Genomic DNA, 17,809 nt, shown 5'->3' with positions numbered 1-17,809 from the left:
TTTAATTTTCACATATTTGTGAATTTACCATTTCTCCTCTGTTATTGATGTCTAGTTTCATTCCATTGTGCTCAGAGAAGATACATTGTATCATTTCAATTTTTTTTAAATTTATTGAGACTTGTTTTGTAACCTAACAAATGGTCTATCCTGAAGAATGACCCATGTGCTCTAAAGTCGAACTTGTATTCTGCTATGATTTGGTGAAGTGTTATATTTATTATATATGTCTGTTAGATCTAGCTGGTTTAGGATTTCATTTAAGTCTTCTTTTTCTTTATTGATCTCCTGACTAGATGCTCTCTACATTTTTGAAAGTGATGTATTGAAATATCCTACTCTTAATGTAGAACCATCTTGTTCTCCCTTCAAACTTGTCAATATTTGCCTCGTATATTTTGAGGCTCTGCTGTTAGATGCATTTATATGTATAATTGTTATGTCTTCTTGTTGAATTGACACCTTTATCAGTATATACTGTCCTTATTTTTAGTCAAACAGTTTTTTACTTAAAGTCTATTTTACCTGATATTAGTTTAGCTATCCCCACTCTTTTGATTACTGTTTTAGTCTGCTAGGCTGCTGAAAGCAATATACCAGCAATGGAGATTTATCAACTTACAGGTTTATGGTTCTGAGGTCATGAAAATGTCCAAATCAAGGCATCATCAAGCAATGCTTTCTCTCTGAAGACCAGCTAGTGGTGATCCTGGACACCTCTGTCACATGGCAAGCATCTACCAGTCTCTCCCTTCTCTTCTGGATTTCATTGCTTTCAGCTTCTGACTTCAGTTGCTCTCTCTCTCTCTGTGTATGTGTGTGTGTGTGTCTCATCCTGTTTATAAAGAACTCTAGTAACAAGATTTAAGATCCACCCTGGTCCATGCCTTACTGAAGTAACCCTTAACTGAAGTTACCTACAATAGATCCACATGCACAGGAGTGGAACAGCTTTAAGAGCATGATTTTCTGGGGCACATAAAATCTCAAACTACCACAGTCAGTATTGCATGGAATATTTTTTCTTTCTTTTTACTTTCAATCTGCTTGGGTCTTTGAATTTAAGATGAGTCTCTTGTATAGAGCATATGGTTATGTCATGCTTTCTTATCCATTCTGCCAATCTCTGCCTTTTGACAGTAAGTTGAATCCATTTACATTTAAAATCACTACTGATAATGCAGGACTTTCTTCTGTCATTTTGCTACTTAGTCTTTGTAAGTTGTATACTTTTTATATCCTTCAACTCCTCTGTTATTGTCTACTTTCATATTTATTTGTTTGTTTTTTGTACCATTTTGTGTTCCTTCTCATTTGCTTCAGTATATATATTTTTAGATATTTTCTTTATGGTTACCATGGGTTAATTTCACATCATATATATATAACAATCATGTTTGATATGATAATCATGTTTTGATTTGATAAGCATACATAGCAGTGTTCCTATACTCCTCAGTTCCCTCTCTGTTTTTGTTGCATTAGTTACAAATGTACATCCAAAATCATGGATTTATCATTACTCTTTATTCATTTTCATTTTAGAACATGTAAGAAGTAAAAAGTGGAGTTACCTACTAAAAATGTAATACAATAGTACTGGCTTTTTTTTTTAAGATTTATTTTTTATTTATTTCTCTCCCCTTCCCCCGCCCCAGTTGCCCAGTTGTCTGCTCTCTGTGTCCACTCACTGTGTGTTCTTCTGTGTCCACTTGTGTCAGCAGCACCAGGAATCTGTATTTCTTTTTGTTGTGTCATCTTGCTGCATCAGCTCTCCTTGTGTGCAGCGCCACTCTTGGGTAGGCTACACTTTTTTTGCGCTGGGTGGTTCTCCTTACGGGGCGCACTCCTTGTGCATGGGGCTCCCCTACACGGGGGACACCCCCGTGTGGCATGGCACTCCCTGCACACACCAGCATTGCGCATGGGCCAGCTCACCACAAGGGTCAGGAGGCCGTGGGTTTGAACCCTGAACCTCCCATGTGGTAGGTGGATGCCCTATCCATTGGGCCAAATCTACTTCCCAGTACTGGCATTTATAATTACCCATATGGTTACCTTTACCAGTGAACTATATTTCTTTATGCCATTTTAATCAACTGTTTAGTGTTCTTTCCTTTGTGTCTAAATAAATCACTTTAGCATTGTTTGTAGGGCAGATATAGTGGTGATGAACTCCCTCAGCTTTTGTTTATCTGAAAATGTTTTAATTTCTCCCTCATTTTTGAAAGACAATCTCACCAAATACAAATTTTTAGGTTGGCAATTGTTTTGTTTCAGCACTTTAATATTTTGTTCCACTGCTTTCTTGCCTCCATGGTTTCTAATGAGAAATCAGCACTTATTCTTATTCAAGCCCATTGTACATAACATGTTGCTTTTCTCTTGAAGCTTTCAGAAGTCTTTCTTTGTCCTTGGCATTCAACACACTACTATGTGTCTGGGCATGGTTCTCTTCAGGTTTGTCCTGTTTGGGCTTGTTGGACATCTTGAATGTGTCTATTCAAGTCTTTTGCTGAAAAGTGGTAGTTTTCTGCCACTATTTCTTTGAATATTTTTTCTGCCCATTTCTTTCTCTTTTATCCTTCCGGAATGCCCATAGTGTGTATATAAGTATGCTTGATGGTGTCTCATAGGTCTCTTAGGCTCTGTTCACTTTCTTTCATTCTTTTTTCTTTCTGCTCCTCGACCTGAGTTATTTCAGTTGTCTTACTTTTGAATTCAATGATCTTTTTCTACCATCTCTAAAAGCTGTTGAAACCCTTTAGGGAATTTTTCATTTTAGCTATTGTGGTCTTCAACTCCAGTGTTTCTGTTTGATTCCTTTGCAAAATATATATCTCTTTATTGAGATTCTCATTTTGTTTACTCGTTGCTTTCCAATATACTTTAGTTTTTTCTTTGTGTTTTCCTTATCTTTCCGAGCACATTGAAGATCATTTTTTTAAAGTCTTTGGTATGTCCACAGTCTGTTCTTCTTTGTTGTTGTTTTTCTGAATCTATCTTAATCATTTGGATGGGCCATCATATCCTGGCTCATTTGTCAGGTATTTTTTCTCTGCACACTGTAAATTTTAATATTTTATTGTGTTAATTCTGGGATTTAGTCTCTGTGCTCTCTGTTCCTTATATTTGATCCCAGCTAGTGATATGACAGAGATTTCCTTGAGTGCTAGGAGCTAACAAAAACAAACGAATGCAGAAACAAAATAGTTTTCACTGTCTTTGCAAATTGGCTCTCTACTGGCTTGTGTGCTCTTTCATAATTTAGCACTCCTATTAAGAAGATCACCCCAAGATAAAAGTGCACTTTCCCCTCATTCTGTTTTAAGTCTGTATCTTAGGCTTGCGCTCATGACCATAAGAATTTTCCCATTTTTAGGAATTTGAATGCCTCCTCTATTCTCTTTGAAATATATTTTTCCCCTCTTAGATTCTCTATTGTATGTCATAAGGCAGTTAATCCTTTGCCTCAGGCTACTTTGGAGAAGAGTGTCCTGGTACAGTCTTTCAGGATGCCTACTGATAGATTGGCAGTGACATACAAACCCCCTAGTATGTTTATAGTGGTTACTCTGTTCCTTGTGGAACAGGGCCAGGAACTCCTACTGGAAATGTAGGCTAGCTTCACAATGCACTAGGAGGGGGGTGAGAGGGTGGGAGAGCCAGCAAGGGCACCTCGAGCTTGTCTTATCATTGTTTTAAGTTTGCGTTTTCTTGATTCAGCACTGGCTCAGTTATTGCAACACTTTAATTATTTTCTGGAGTTTTGAGGAAGATGGCTTTGCCAGTTTTGTTAATTATTCAAAGACTCTATGTCAAAAACAAATATGAATAGCACCCTGGAGTATCTTATGCCACAATCTTGACTGACTGGAAGTTGAAAACTTTTGAAGAAGAACATTCTTAGAGATATAAAAACCATGTGCAATCAGCAGTTGAGATATAAATAAGAAGCCCAGTTTCCTTACTTCTAGATGTGTGTTCACTTGCACAGAAAAATAAAAATTAAGATTTATGGCAGGCCAACCATGTTCTAGTCACTGTAGGATCTCTTTTCACCCTCCAACCAATCACAAGGTCAGTCAGTATTGTTATTAACATTGTATTACATAAGAAAACTGAGTTTTGCTCATATCCAAGCAACTAGTAAGTGAGACAGTGGGGATTCTATTATCCAAGTCTTACTCTAGGATCCAAGGTCTTAACAGCTACACAAATGCAGCGTGTAGCCTGAAGGAATATATTATAGACCCATGGAATTTGTCGTCAGATTGAGACCACACTTCAATAATTTGCCCTCATTCCATGAACTGTTCCTTAGCATGATCATTTCTAAGATGTTCCAAAAGGAATTTCTGCTTCCTGAGTACCTTCCACATTTCCTCTTATGATTCAGAATTTTTGGTATTTTGGAATCCAAACCATTTCATTCCAAACTTAGATTTGTCTTAAGATGTCTCCCCTTGGTAGAGTTTATCTTTTGATGCATGCTGTCATCAAGATGTAAGGAAGTGATCCTGAGTTCCTTCCTGACAAAAGGTCTGTCTGGGAGAGAGGAAGAGATATGAGGGGGTAAGGGGCAGGAGAAAGGCTAAGTGGAGGAACCAGGGAGATGCAAAAAATAATCAGAGGACTTTACAAGTTTGCTCTGAACTGCCTTGAACAGAATATAACAGTTTTTAGAATTGGCAATTTGCTATCTGAGAATTAATAAGGAAGAGAAAACCTATTTTTACCTTAATTGAATGATTTTTATTTTCCCTTTTAATTAACAGGATACTCAAACCTCTTAATTAAAATATTCACTTCATTTTTGTTCCTTAAAAGTGGTGTTTTTATTAAAATGGAAGTATGTTTTTTAAAAGTATTTTATTATTTGGATATTTCCTCTTCTTCTTTGGGGTGCCCCTGATACTACATAATTTTCACTCCTTAAAGTTCTTTCCGGAAATTTCATTATTGCATATATTGAGACCCATTCAGTGTTTGAAAACAAAAAAGTCTTCAAATTGCCTTGATATTTAACTGCATCTCTAGCCAAAAATAAATCTGAACAACCTTAATGGTTCATTGTAATACACGCTAAAGTTGAAGTTTATACATTTTCACCCTCTCCCATGATATAACCCATGCATTGTAATCACAGAATTATGGTAAAATTTAAGACATCTTTCAGGGCAAATGTATTCCTTTAGCCAGAAGGGTGACATTACAAGACCTAAGAGGATTGAATGAGTGATGACCATGAGATAAATATGTATGAATTATTGGCGTGCTGTGATTAGGCTTATTATTGAAGAACAAAAAGGAAAAAAAAAAAAAACCAAGCTGTGGTCAGGGCCCTCATATTTCTTAAATTATATTCTTACGCATCCTCTAGTCCTTCTCTGAATCCATAAAGCTGCTTGGCTGACAGAAGCATAGCATTATTGCTGATAAAATTCTGACATATTGAAACAATAGAAAAGCACCCTGAGGACTAAGTAAATTGCTGAGGGGGAAAAAAATCAGCATTAAATTTAAAACAGGAACCCAAATTCCATTTTCCTCATCAGTCTGCTGCAGCTGCCCTGCATAGCTGCCATCTGCCAAATCTCCTAGACGCTATTGCATTTATTCTGGCCATGCTTCTTAGTTTAGCTTGCCTCCTTAACCCCGACAAGCGATCGCCTTCAGCCAGCTCATTTGTGCAGAAAGCTTTTAGATGGATTAAAATGCCAGACACTCGGACAATTTGAATTGAGAGCTATGGGTGTTTTCCTAAGTGTGCAGCTCCCCGCTGTGTATGATTTCCCACTCCCGCACCACTCTGCAGCGGCAAGAAGGGAGATTAAATCGCTAAAGGATGATAATCAATAAATAATCTCAGTGTGGGTAAACCAATTGTTTGAGTGGTACCCAGACATAAAGGAGGAGCTGCTGTGTGTTTGTTTTCCAGCCATAATGCACATTAGACCAGACGCTGTTTCCCAAACCCTCTGGCCCTCCAGCCTCTCAGCCCACCTGCTAACCCTAGTTGCCTCTGTGTGCCAACTGGATTCCCAAGAGACTCTGCTGCAGCAATTTTCTCCCCACCTACTTCTTCACGCACTCTTTCCTTACTTCACTACACTTCCAGGTGATTAACTTACTAATCTTTAATAGTTAAAGAATCCACATTGAGATAGTAATGCCTTAGTACACTGATCCTCCCAAAAGTATACATATTTTATAAAAGGGTATCCTGGGCCACAATTGATAAAGGAAGCGTGAAAAAATACTGCACAGAGAATTGAGAGGACTGAGTTCTAAAGTTAAACAAGGCACTCAGCTTCCTAGGGTCTCATTTTGCTGTTTGAGAATGGAGAGAACGGAACCAGTTTTCCAAGAGCAGGAAGTTCAAGCATATTTTAGGCTAATGGGCAGGATGTTGGAACAGGGTGTCCCTAGGGCACTGTCTTTGTTGTTATTGTATAGCATTGGCACATGGTGGGATAGCCACTTCACTGTGTGGTCCTCAAGTAGCATACCTTTTGATCAGAACCGCAACTGGAAACAGCAGGTGCCAATTGTTCCTCGGTTTGGGGCCAGGAATATTCCGCAAAGAGATCTGAGGTTGCTCAGGCCATTAAGAGATTTCTGCCCAAGTTCACCTGCTCCACCAGAGACATTATCTCATCAGCAGGTCTCGCCAGAGGCTGAAGTTATGTCTCATTAAGAGTCTCCAACACAGCGAGATTCTGCTTTGTCACTGACACCCATTTAGTTTATAGTTCTGCTATGTCATAGACAACCTTTTCATAGGGACAGAGGAAAGAAAGAAAAGGCTGCAATTAGCCAATTCTAGGCAAAAAGGAATGAAAAGAATTATAGAACCACAAAATGTCCACGTTCGTGACAGAGAAGAAAAGATGCAAAATTCTGTATTGAAAAGAACGGTGATGTATAGGTTGCAAAGAGGAATGCCTGACGCATATAAGGAGGAATGAATGACTCACCCTTTCTCTGCTGGGGCTAGGATGGAGGAGGCAATATAAAGTATTAGAAAGCAACTCAACAGGTAACCAAAAGGCCTGGGACTCCACCCTCAGGAAGAACGAAGAGCTAGTCAGAGGGATTAGAGAAAGTGGATCCGGATAAGAAAGCAGTTAATAGACTTTTCCTCTAAAATGTTGGCTGTTCCAGGGCAGGCCCTGAGAATAAATGCTTAAGCAGATTGAGCTAGAAACCAATATAATTTAGAGGGAAGGAAGTGGCCCTTATTTTTATATAATATTTTCTATTAATTGGGCCGGCTGATAATTAGACTTTCAGCTTGACAATCAAATGGGAACCAAAGAAACAGTGAACTAAATGTCTCCACGTCCTTCCTTTCGGAAAAGCTTTTCAGCTTCTCTCTCCTCTGAAATGGGGAAGCTGTGCAATTGATGGTCTGGACTTTGCACAGCAGACTTTCTAAAAGCCAAACACCTCCCTGACTGAAAGAACGCGATCGCTGCCGAGCCCCCTCCAGGGTAGGGTGCTTTGCGCGCTCCGACGGCGCCTCTACCGGCGAGACCGTTGGAAAGGCGCCCTTAGGGCGTCGCCCTCAGGTTGTGAGCTGCGAGTAGGGGCGATTAGAATCGCGCTGTCTTATGGAAATTATTTGCTGGAAGTCTGTTTTCCACTAACTTTTCCCTCCCTCCTGCTCCCCAGCCAGCGGTGGGAGGCCTGAGCTGGCTATCCAAGCCTGCCTCTCTTCCTTCCCTCCCGGCCCGTGCTCTGGGGAAGATACTGCAGCACTATCCCGCTGAAGTTCAATGTTACTACAACTGTTCCAAGAGAGGGAGAGCGCGCGCCGAGCCATGGCGGGTGGGAGAAAGCGTGCGCCGGGGAGACTGCAGAGCACCCGAGGACAGGAGGGGCAGCTATACTCTGCCCTCCTTGAAACCCGGGGATGCGGGCTGCCGCGGGGTAGTGCAAGCCGGCCCAAGGGCGCCCTGGGCCTGCGCAGAGCCAGGGGCGCGGCGTTCCGGACCAGAGAAAGAGGACGTTCTGGTGGTCAAAAGAAATATCGGGGTAGGGGGCAATATCCCAGAACGCCAAGCCCTGGAAGCTGGCTTGGGCTCTGAACGCTCGCCGTGGGTGCGGACAGGCGCCTGCCCCTCTTCGCCCCTGTTCCCAGGAGCGGCGGATGCTGAGTCATTCCTTCCCCGAGCTGCGGCCCTCAGCCCGCCACGCTATTGGCCTGTTGGCCCCCGCGCAGCGCCCCCTCCCCAGCGCCAATGCCACGTTTCTCTTTTCACTCCCAGCTGCGAGGAGCCCCAGGGACGGTCCCGGGCCTCGCCTCTGCCCCAGCTGGCGGATTTAACTATACAGCAACCCCCTGAAAATGCGCCCCACTTTTGTATTCGTTCACAGGAGCGTGTTTTCCGGGATCGGAATTTAAAGGCCTTCTTGACCCGAAGTGGGCCCTGACTTTTCGCTCAGGAGCAATCCCTTTTAGAGTTGAAATGGTGATGCAGAAGAAGATGTGTCAAGGCCAGGGTCTCCGTGAGCCCTGCACTAACTGCGGGTCTAGCTTTTGTGTTTTAACATTTAGGTCGGGGGTTCTTAACCTTTTTTGTTCCAGGAACTCTTTGCCAGGCTGGTGAAAACCATGGACCCCTTGCTAAGTCCACACCATACTGTGTATTATTTAATAAATATATTACACCCCCACCGACATGTCCCCCCAAGAATAATGGTTTGTTTGTTTTTAATTTAAATTCAAGCTCAGTAACCCCTTAAGAACCCTTGATTTATATATTCCATGGGTTTCTGTCCCTCTCTCCCATCTAATTACTTTTCCAAGTGGTCAGGAAGCATATTCCCTGCCCTCATTTATTTATTTCTGCAATTTCTCAATCGCTGCTCATTATCAGCTTCTTGGCGCTCCTAGTTCCTCTCCCGTTTTTCTTCTTCAGGCCACCCCCTCCTTTCTCTTCTCACCCTACAGCACGCCGATTCCTGTCCTCGGTTACTGCTGCAGGCACCAGCGACACCTGAAAGACGTATACTGTGTGTGCAAAACACTGCAGTAACCAGCCCGGAGTTCCGCAGGTCTGCACTCAGCACCCTCTTCCCTAACCCCTCCCGGCGCGCGCGCGCACACAGTCCCTTATTGATCCTCTTCCCCATTTGCGGTTTAGAGCACCGTTCTTTTAAGGCGCTTTGTGGAGTTTCTGCTCTCCGGTTGGCAGCTTCCCAAGGCAGAAAGGGAGTGTAGGCGAGGAGGGGAAGATGCTGATCCTAAAGGATCTTGTATAACATACACTACAGTCCCTGAGGGCGGGGGTGACTGGCCGTCCTTTCTGAGGGGATCTGGGTAAAGACTTTTTCTTCTGGGATTCCCGCTGACATTTGCCATTCTCACTTTTTCCTAAACTGCCCTCTTTTCGAGCTTAGCGCGATCCTTTTAAATGAAGGAGCATTCCCTGGATGAAAGAGCGGAATGGTTAGGAGAGCCCATGGGCACGTGGAGAGGCATGCAGGCTGCCCAGCCGCCAGACGCGCATTTCCACTCTCCCATCCCTGCCTACTGCTTCACTTTTTCACTTCTATCCAATCGGTCCCATCGTGCAGGCTCCCGAGCCCTCGCACCAGTTTTCTCCCACCAGAAACAAGAGAAAGAGAACTCAGCTCTGGCGGATTGAAGAGGGAGGGGTATGAATCACTTGTCCTCACACCCCTTTGGAACAAGAGCCACTCTCTAGTGTTTAAAGCTCTTCTTTCTGTTCTAGGAAACAGTTAATTTTCTGCTTTTCTTATCAAAATTTCACAGCTGGCTTTAGATTTTTCCCAAGGGTTTTTGCACATCTCACAGACAGGTTTTATTATTTACTTTGTAACTGGGTGGTAAAAGGCTAATCTATTAGCTGCGGTTGCCTTATATTGTTCTTGAAAGATTGGTCGGCCTCATTCCAAGATGCGTGAAGATTTTACATGCAGTGTTACTCGCCCCTGCCAGCCACGGTGGGATAAAATTAAATTGAGGCTCACACTTACATCTTCAGGGTATTGCCTATTTCTGTAATGAGCATTTGACCTTGTCACATGCCTAATCTCATAGTCCTGGCAAAATCGGAATGATTTCCCTGAATTTTATAGGGCCTGTAGAAGTCTGGATTTGAACCCAAGTCTATTCCCAAGCCTTTTTTAAGGCTTTGGAAAAGAGTTATGAGCATGAAGGGTAAAGAGGTCAAGATTGTTTGGAATCCTGGACTGAGAGAGCCAGGATTGTAAATCAAAAATTTTTTTAGATGGACACAGCTGGAAATGAGTTGAAAACACAGACTCTAAATCATACAGTCTGGGTCAGATCCATATTTCTGCTACTTACCATCTGCTAGAAATTACTTAACCTCCCCAAACTTTATTGCTTTAATTTGTAAAATTGGGCATAACAAGAGTATATAGTTCACAATTTGGCTGAGCGGATTAAATTAGATGTGTTTGTAATACTTAGCACAGGGACAGACAGAAGGCACTTAATCAATGTTCTTATAAATTTTATTAAGGTTAAAAAAAGGATGAGTGAAAATTTTGCTTCTTAAACTAACACATTTACCCTATCTTGGCTTGTCCTTGTAGATACAGACAAGCTGATTTCAGTCTAGGGGAAATTGTACTCTTTCCCCATCCTCAATATTTTAATGCCAAGTAAAATCAGTATAAATCAAGGACAGACTTGAAAGAGTAGGTTACAAAGCATGCAGTACTATAAATTGTGCATATGAGTGGTGGGGCAGGGTGGGGAGGGACAGCTCTTCCCTCTTGGGTAAGATGGTCTGGTGTGCACAAAAGAGGTCTGAAATCAAACACCCAACCTGACTTCTGTGAGCTGACTAGCTATGTGAGCTAGCACAAGTTATTTTAGTCTCTCAAAAACTGGGGTTCTACATTTATTCAGAATGGGGATAATTATACTTTGGTGGTTTGGTGGTTTATGTACCCCCCAAAAGCATGTTCTTAAAGTTAATCCCTTCCTGTGGATGTAGACCCATTGGAAGTATGATCTTTTAGTGAGATTACTTAAATTAAGTTGTGACCACCTCATTCCGGATGAGTCTTAATCCTTTTACTGAAGTCCTTTATAAGAAAATGAAATACAGATAAAGAGAAAGAAAGCCATGGAAGCAAGAAGCGGAAAGCAAGGAAACCCAGAAGAGAAGGGAGAGACCAGCAAATGTCACCATGTGCCTTGCCATGTGGCAGAGGAACCAAGGATCACTGGCAGCCAGTCTTTGGAAGAAAGCATTGCTTTGTTAATGCTGTGATTTTTCTCAGCCTCAAAACTGTAAGCTAATAAATTCTCATTGTTAAATGCCAATCCATTTTCTGGTATCTGCTTACCAGTTGAATTGATTAAACAAATAACAATTTCTCAAGGTTGCAATGAGAATTAAATGTTGTTATATATGTGAAAGTGCTTCACAGAATGCCTGGCACATCATCCTTGTCCCTCTGTAAATGGAGGTTTACTTTCCCTTTCTTTTCTTTGTTGTGATGATTGCTGATGGACTGTTTTGTCCTTGAGCCTGCAATCAATGACAATTCTTACATAAATAGAAATGTAGACTAATATTAATGTTAACACAATTTTCTCTAGTGAAGTGTAATTGTAAAAATAGACAGCCATGAAGGGTTCAGTATGGACATTGTACTGAGTCATCCTAGGGAACAAAAGGAGGTGGGTGGAGATAGTTATCAGAATCTTGAAATGGCTCTATCAGTCATTGCATTCAGTGGGTGTTAGTTCATTGTTTTGCTGTGAACTACAGATGTCCCTAGGAGAGAAAATAGAGCATTACTAGCAGATCCCTAAGACAGCCTGACCTCTTTAAAGAAGAGATGACACTTCCAGCTGGGAGTTGGACGAGAAATGAGAAATTCAGTCACAGACTCTGAAAGATATCATCTGCCAAGAAGGTAATAAGGATTTAAAGGTATGCCCTGCAGGTTTATGGAACTGTAAGGACCCATGACTCATGTTTCTCTCCCAATTTCTCCTTATGGTAATGCAAATGTTTATCCTTTGTCTGCTGCTTTGCATACTGAAAGCAGATAAATTGTTTTGTAAGTTTCAGAGGTCTATAGCCAAACAGGACTTTGCCTCAAGACAAACTGTATTTCCTTAAACTGATTGGGATATGATTTATTTTGTATTTAGCATTGTTACTGATTTAGGGTTGTTGTTGTTGTTTAATATTGTACTGTTTTTTTGGAATTCAGAGGGTGGAATGTGGCAGTTTGGTGTTATTTATGAGTTTCAAAAATAGATATCGGATTGTGTTTGTAAATTGATCTGTTCCTCTGGGTAAATTAGATTGTTTTAGATTCAGAGGTTTCACTTTTACTTTTATTTGACCACGTCATTGGGGTAACTCGGTTTGAGTCCTGCAACCTTTTGTGGGCTATGTAAATGGATGCTCAGTCAAAGACAGGGAAGTAAATATACTGAGAAGGAGAACACAGAGAGTTTAGTTTTGGATACTGGAGCCCCGGGGAGGGCGCCAAGCCATTTACCTGATAGTTTGCAGCTGAAATGACCAGAGCCCTGAACAGCTGAGAAATCCCAGAAAGAAACAAGCCCTGGGGAGAGAGGCAAGCCTTATGCTAGCCTATAGCTGAGATCAGAAGAAGCTCAGACCACAGAGCCTTAGGAGGAAGAGGATGGCTGAACAATTGCAGAGACCAACAGCTATCTTGCTCCAACACGTGGCAACAGACTTTGGTGAGGGAAGTAACATATTCTTTATGGCCTTGTGACTGTAAGCTTCTACCCCTAATAAATAACCTTTATTTAAAAAGAAAAAAAACTGGAGGGATTTATGATTCTATACATGATGGATTGGCTGATACCATATTAGATCTTCCTGCTGCAAACAATGTAAAACTGGGTGAAAATATTTGAAGCAACTGTTTATAGGTAGCACACAATAAGCAGACCAAGGTTTTTATCATTGAGGAAGAAAAACCTATAAGGTAAAGCCAAAAATCGTTTAGTTCTCTGCTAAGAGTAAATTTTCTAACCATAACACAGAGAACTGAAGTCCAAGCAGAGCTTGGAAGAGATAGAGAACAGTTTAGGAGAACTTAAATAGCTGGGGTCTGCAAGGCAAGACATCAGCAAAGAGGGAGCTACGTGAAGCCAACCCAAATATGGAAATTCCTCATGAGACTGTGGCTGAGAATGGGGCTGTAAAGAAGAACAGTAGATCACCTGGGGCCTACCATATGGCAACTACCATGTGGTTAAAAAATGAACAGAAGATAGCAAGTCAGAAAGAGGCTGGTAGCCACCATTTTGACTCTGCCCCCAGCATGAAGGGAAGCAGGACTGAATATCACAGTGAAGGTAGGGACTGGTTTCTTTCACCCAGATTTGCCTGCAGCCATAGCCTAGGTTTTAGGCCACCTCTAGCAGGGAGGAATCTTGCAAGTCTTATAACAGCCTCTCCAGGTAACTGCAGGTACATTTGACTGGCACAGGCTGAATAGTCTGAAGTCTACCGGAGCAATTGCAGTCATTTTGGACCCACATGGCCTATATTGCTGCCCATACCTGCAGCTCCATCCCTGCCCCAGGCAAGGAAGAAAGGGGCATGAAGCTTCATCAGTCTCTCTGGGAAACTACAGTTTAGGCCAGCATGACTTGGATTATTACACTCAGCTGTGACTCTGTCCCTAGTCTTGGGAGAAGTTTCATTGGTCCTTGGGGCAATGAGGCCAGCTTGAGTCTCAACAGCTTATAGCACCAACTACATCCTTGGCTCCTACACAGCCAGCAAGGAAGAAAGGGCAAGAAAATCCTAAATGAGAAAGAAACTGCACCCAGAATAAATACTCTAGTAAGCCAGATGCCAAGACACCAACAAAAAATTACAATCCACACCAAGAAACAGGAAGATATGGTCCAGTTAAAGGAAAAAGATAAGCCACCTGATGACATGAAGAAGTTGAAAAAACTAATCATAGAGGTGCAAACAAATCCCCTTAATAAATTCAATGGGATGGCTAAAGAGATCATCTGGGTGGACTCAAAGAAGAATTTGAAAGTGTACATAGAAAAATAGCAGATCTTACAGGAATAAAAGGCACAATATATGAAATTAAAAATACACTGGAATCATATAATAGCTGATTTGAAAAGGCAGAAGAAAGGATTGTTGAGCTTAAGGAAGTGGTCTCCAAAAGCAAACATACAAAAGAACAGATGAAGAAAAGAATGAAAAAAGTTAGACAAGGTCTCAGTGAACTAAACAACAGCAAGAAACATGCAAACATATATGTCATGGGTGTCCCAGAAGGAGAAGAAAATGGAAAAGAGGCAGAAGGAATATATGAAGAAATAATGGTAGAAAATATGCCAACCCTATTGAAGTGCATAGATATCCATGTCCAACAACATACTCCTATCCAATAAATCTGAATATACCAACTCCAAGACACATACTAATCAGAATGTCAAATGCCAAAAACAAAGAGGAAATTCTGAAAGCAACAAGAGAAAAGCAATGCATAATACATAAGGGATACTCAATAAGATTAAGTGCCAATTTCTCATCAGAAACCATGGAGAAACCAAGACAACAGTGGTATGATATAGTTAAGATACTGCAAGAGAAAAATTTCCACTCAACTATCCACAGATAAACAGAACTTGAGAGAGTTTGTAACCAAGAGACCATCTTTGCAGGAACTACTAAAGTGTGTGCTATAGTCTGAAAAGAAAAAACAAGAGAAAGAGGTTTGGAAGAGAGTCTAGAAATGAAAATTTTACCACTGAAATTAAATAAAACTCTCAAAAGATTCCCCCCAGTGTGGGACATGACACCCGGGGATGAGCCTCCCTGGCACCGAGGGATCACTACCAAGTACCAGCTGATGACATAATGAGAAAATGACCTTGAATTAAAGGTTCAACGTGGACCAGCAGAATATCCCTGTCTACATATAATAACAGGAGTTAAAAATGCTGTTTGACCTAAAGTAAGGGGGAAATGGAAAGGACAAATGAGTTTATATGGCTATGAGTCTCTAAAAAAGAGTCTGGAGGTTGTCAGAAGGATTGCCCTTATGCACACCTGAGCAGAGTCTCAGAGACAGATAAAGTAGATACAACCCCAGGTATTGGTTCTTTTGAGGGCTAAAGAGACCCACAGGTTCTATGGTCATGGCAGATGGAGTTCACTGCCATGTCTGCGTGATGGAGCTGGACTCAGATGTGATCTCTTTTCACAAGCCTTTCATGCTACTTTACTGGAATTGTAGTTGGTGCTGGGGTTTAAGATATATCTAGGGGATCTGAATCTCTGGACTGAGAATATGATAGCCAGGCCCTGAGCCTCAACAGACTTCAGCTCCTACACTTTGATTTATTGGACTTACCCCACTCAGCTAACATGGAGTTGAAGAATGTCAACCACCACACCATGGAGCCTAGAGTGCCTACAACTGAAAGCAGGAGGATTGCATCCAGTATCCATGTGGAATCTAAGCCCCCTCTTGACATAGATGTGGAATGGACACAACCAAGCCAAGGTCCACAGGAAGGAGGAATACAGTAAGGATTAGAGTGGACTTAATGATATTCTATTCATGAACTATTGTGGTTAATAGTTGAGAAAATGTGGCATTGGTGTGGAAAAAGTGGCCATGGTGGCTGCTGGTTGCGGGGAATGGGAGGAAGAGATGAGATGTGGAGGCATTTTCGGGACTTGGAGATGTCCTGAGTGGTGCTGCAGGGACAATTGCCGGACATTTTATGTCCTCCCATGGCCCACTGGATGAAACGTGGGAGAGTGTGGGCTATGGTGTGGACCACAGGCCATAGGGTACAGTGATGCCCAGAGAGGTACTCACCAGATGCGATGGATGTGTCATGACAGGGGAGAGTGTTACTGTGGGGGGAGTTGTGGGGTGGGGGCGGTGGGGGTGAATGAGGACCTCATATTTTTTGAATGTAATATTTTTTAAAAAATGAATAAATAAAATAAAATTATTTTAAAAATTCTCAAAAGAGTGGTGAAAATAAAATATAACACATAAAACACAAAGGTCAAAATGGGTGAAATAAGAACTGCCTTTGAAGTAATAACACTTAATGTTAATGGATTAAACCCCCAAATCAAAATACACAGACTGGCAGAATGGATAAGAAAATATGAGCCACCTATATGCTATCTACAAGAGACTCACCTTAGCCCCAAGGTGTGGTGGATAGGCTAATGTGTCAACTTGGCCAGGTAATTGTGCCCAGTTTTTGGTCAAGCAAGCACTAGGCTAATTGTAATAAAAGGAAGGCTTATGGACTTTAGCCACCAGAGGGTGACTTTAATAGAGGGAGATTTTAATAATCAAGTGGATAAGATGACCCGCTCTGTGGCTAATGCTCAGCCTCTTTCCCCAGCCACTCCTGTCATTGCTCATGATCAAAGTGGCCATGGAGGTAGGGATGGAGGTTATGCATGGGCTCAGCAACATGGACTTCCCTGTCCACCCTGGCCAACTCAGCAATCATACACATTACCTTAAACCATACCTAGTCTCTAAGTAAAAACAATAACAGGCATGCATATATATACATTTCCACCTACCAATGTTCAACTCTCCTACATACAACTGGAAATGCATTAATTCCCTACAGAATAGGGTGCAAGTCCTTGGGTGATTTTTTTTTTTTTAAAGATTTATTTTTATTTATTTAATTCCCCTCCCCCGGTTGTCTGTTTTCTGTGTCTTTTTGCTGCGTCTCGTTTCTTTGTCCGCTTCTGTTGTCGTCAGCGGCACGGGAAGTGTGGGCGGCGCCATTCCTCAGCAGGCTGCTCCCTCCTTCGCGCTGGGCGGCTCTCCTTATGGGTGCACTCCTTGCGCCGTGGGGCTCCCCTACGCGGGGGACACCCCTGTGTAGCAGGGCACTCCTTGCGCGCATCAGCACTGCACATGGGCCAGCTCCATGCGGGTCAAGGAGGCCCGGGGCTTGAACCGCGGACCTCCCATGTGGTAGACGGACGCCCTAACCACTGGGCCAAAGTCCGTTTCCCCCTTGGGTGATATTAACTCTTAAACTTGACATCCTTAAATATTATGACATGAAACGAATACAACTTGTCATATGATAGGGGAAAAGTTTGAGGAAGAAAACAAATTCATTTTATGTACAAATGCAATCATACTCATAATGAAACAGGGAAGAAAGATTCTTGACTATTACAGCCTTCCTTTCTATAATTGGTCACATAGTTGAAGTTCATATTTATCACTACTTTCTTCCACTACCCATTCCATGTTCCCGTTACCCTCAGCAAGCACTTCAGCTGGCTGTAGTCGTTTGCCTGGTGGGATGACCCAAAATTTCATTCCTGAAGATTCTGGGCCACTGTTAGTCCTGCTTAGATTGGGTTGTTGCAATTTTCCATTGACTTTAATCACAGGGCATGGCTGTATTAGTCAGCCAAAGAGGTGCTGATGCAACATACCAGAAATTGGTTGGTTTTTATAAAGGGTATTTATTTGGAGTAGGAGCCTACAGATACCAGGCTATAAAGCATAAGCTACTTCCCTCACCAAAGTCTATTTTCATGAGTTGGATCAAGATGGCTGCCAATGTCTGTGAGGGTTCAGCCTTCCTGGGTTCCTCTGGGTTCAGCTCCTCTGTTTTTTTTCCACAAGGTTAGCTGTAGACTATAAGGTTTTCTAGGCTTTGCCTCTCTCCACAAGGTCAGCTGTAGTCTGTCAGGCGAATGGTTCTGTCTCTCTTCCCAGGGCTCCAGCTTAAGACTTCAGCATCAAACTCCAACATCAA

This window comes from Dasypus novemcinctus, chromosome 25 (genome assembly GCF_030445035.2).
Source record: "Dasypus novemcinctus isolate mDasNov1 chromosome 25, mDasNov1.1.hap2, whole genome shotgun sequence".
NCBI classification, from domain to species: domain Eukaryota; kingdom Metazoa; phylum Chordata; class Mammalia; order Cingulata; family Dasypodidae; genus Dasypus; species Dasypus novemcinctus.
The sequence above is the reverse complement of the archived record's forward strand: the minus strand, read 5'-3'. Positions refer to the sequence as shown.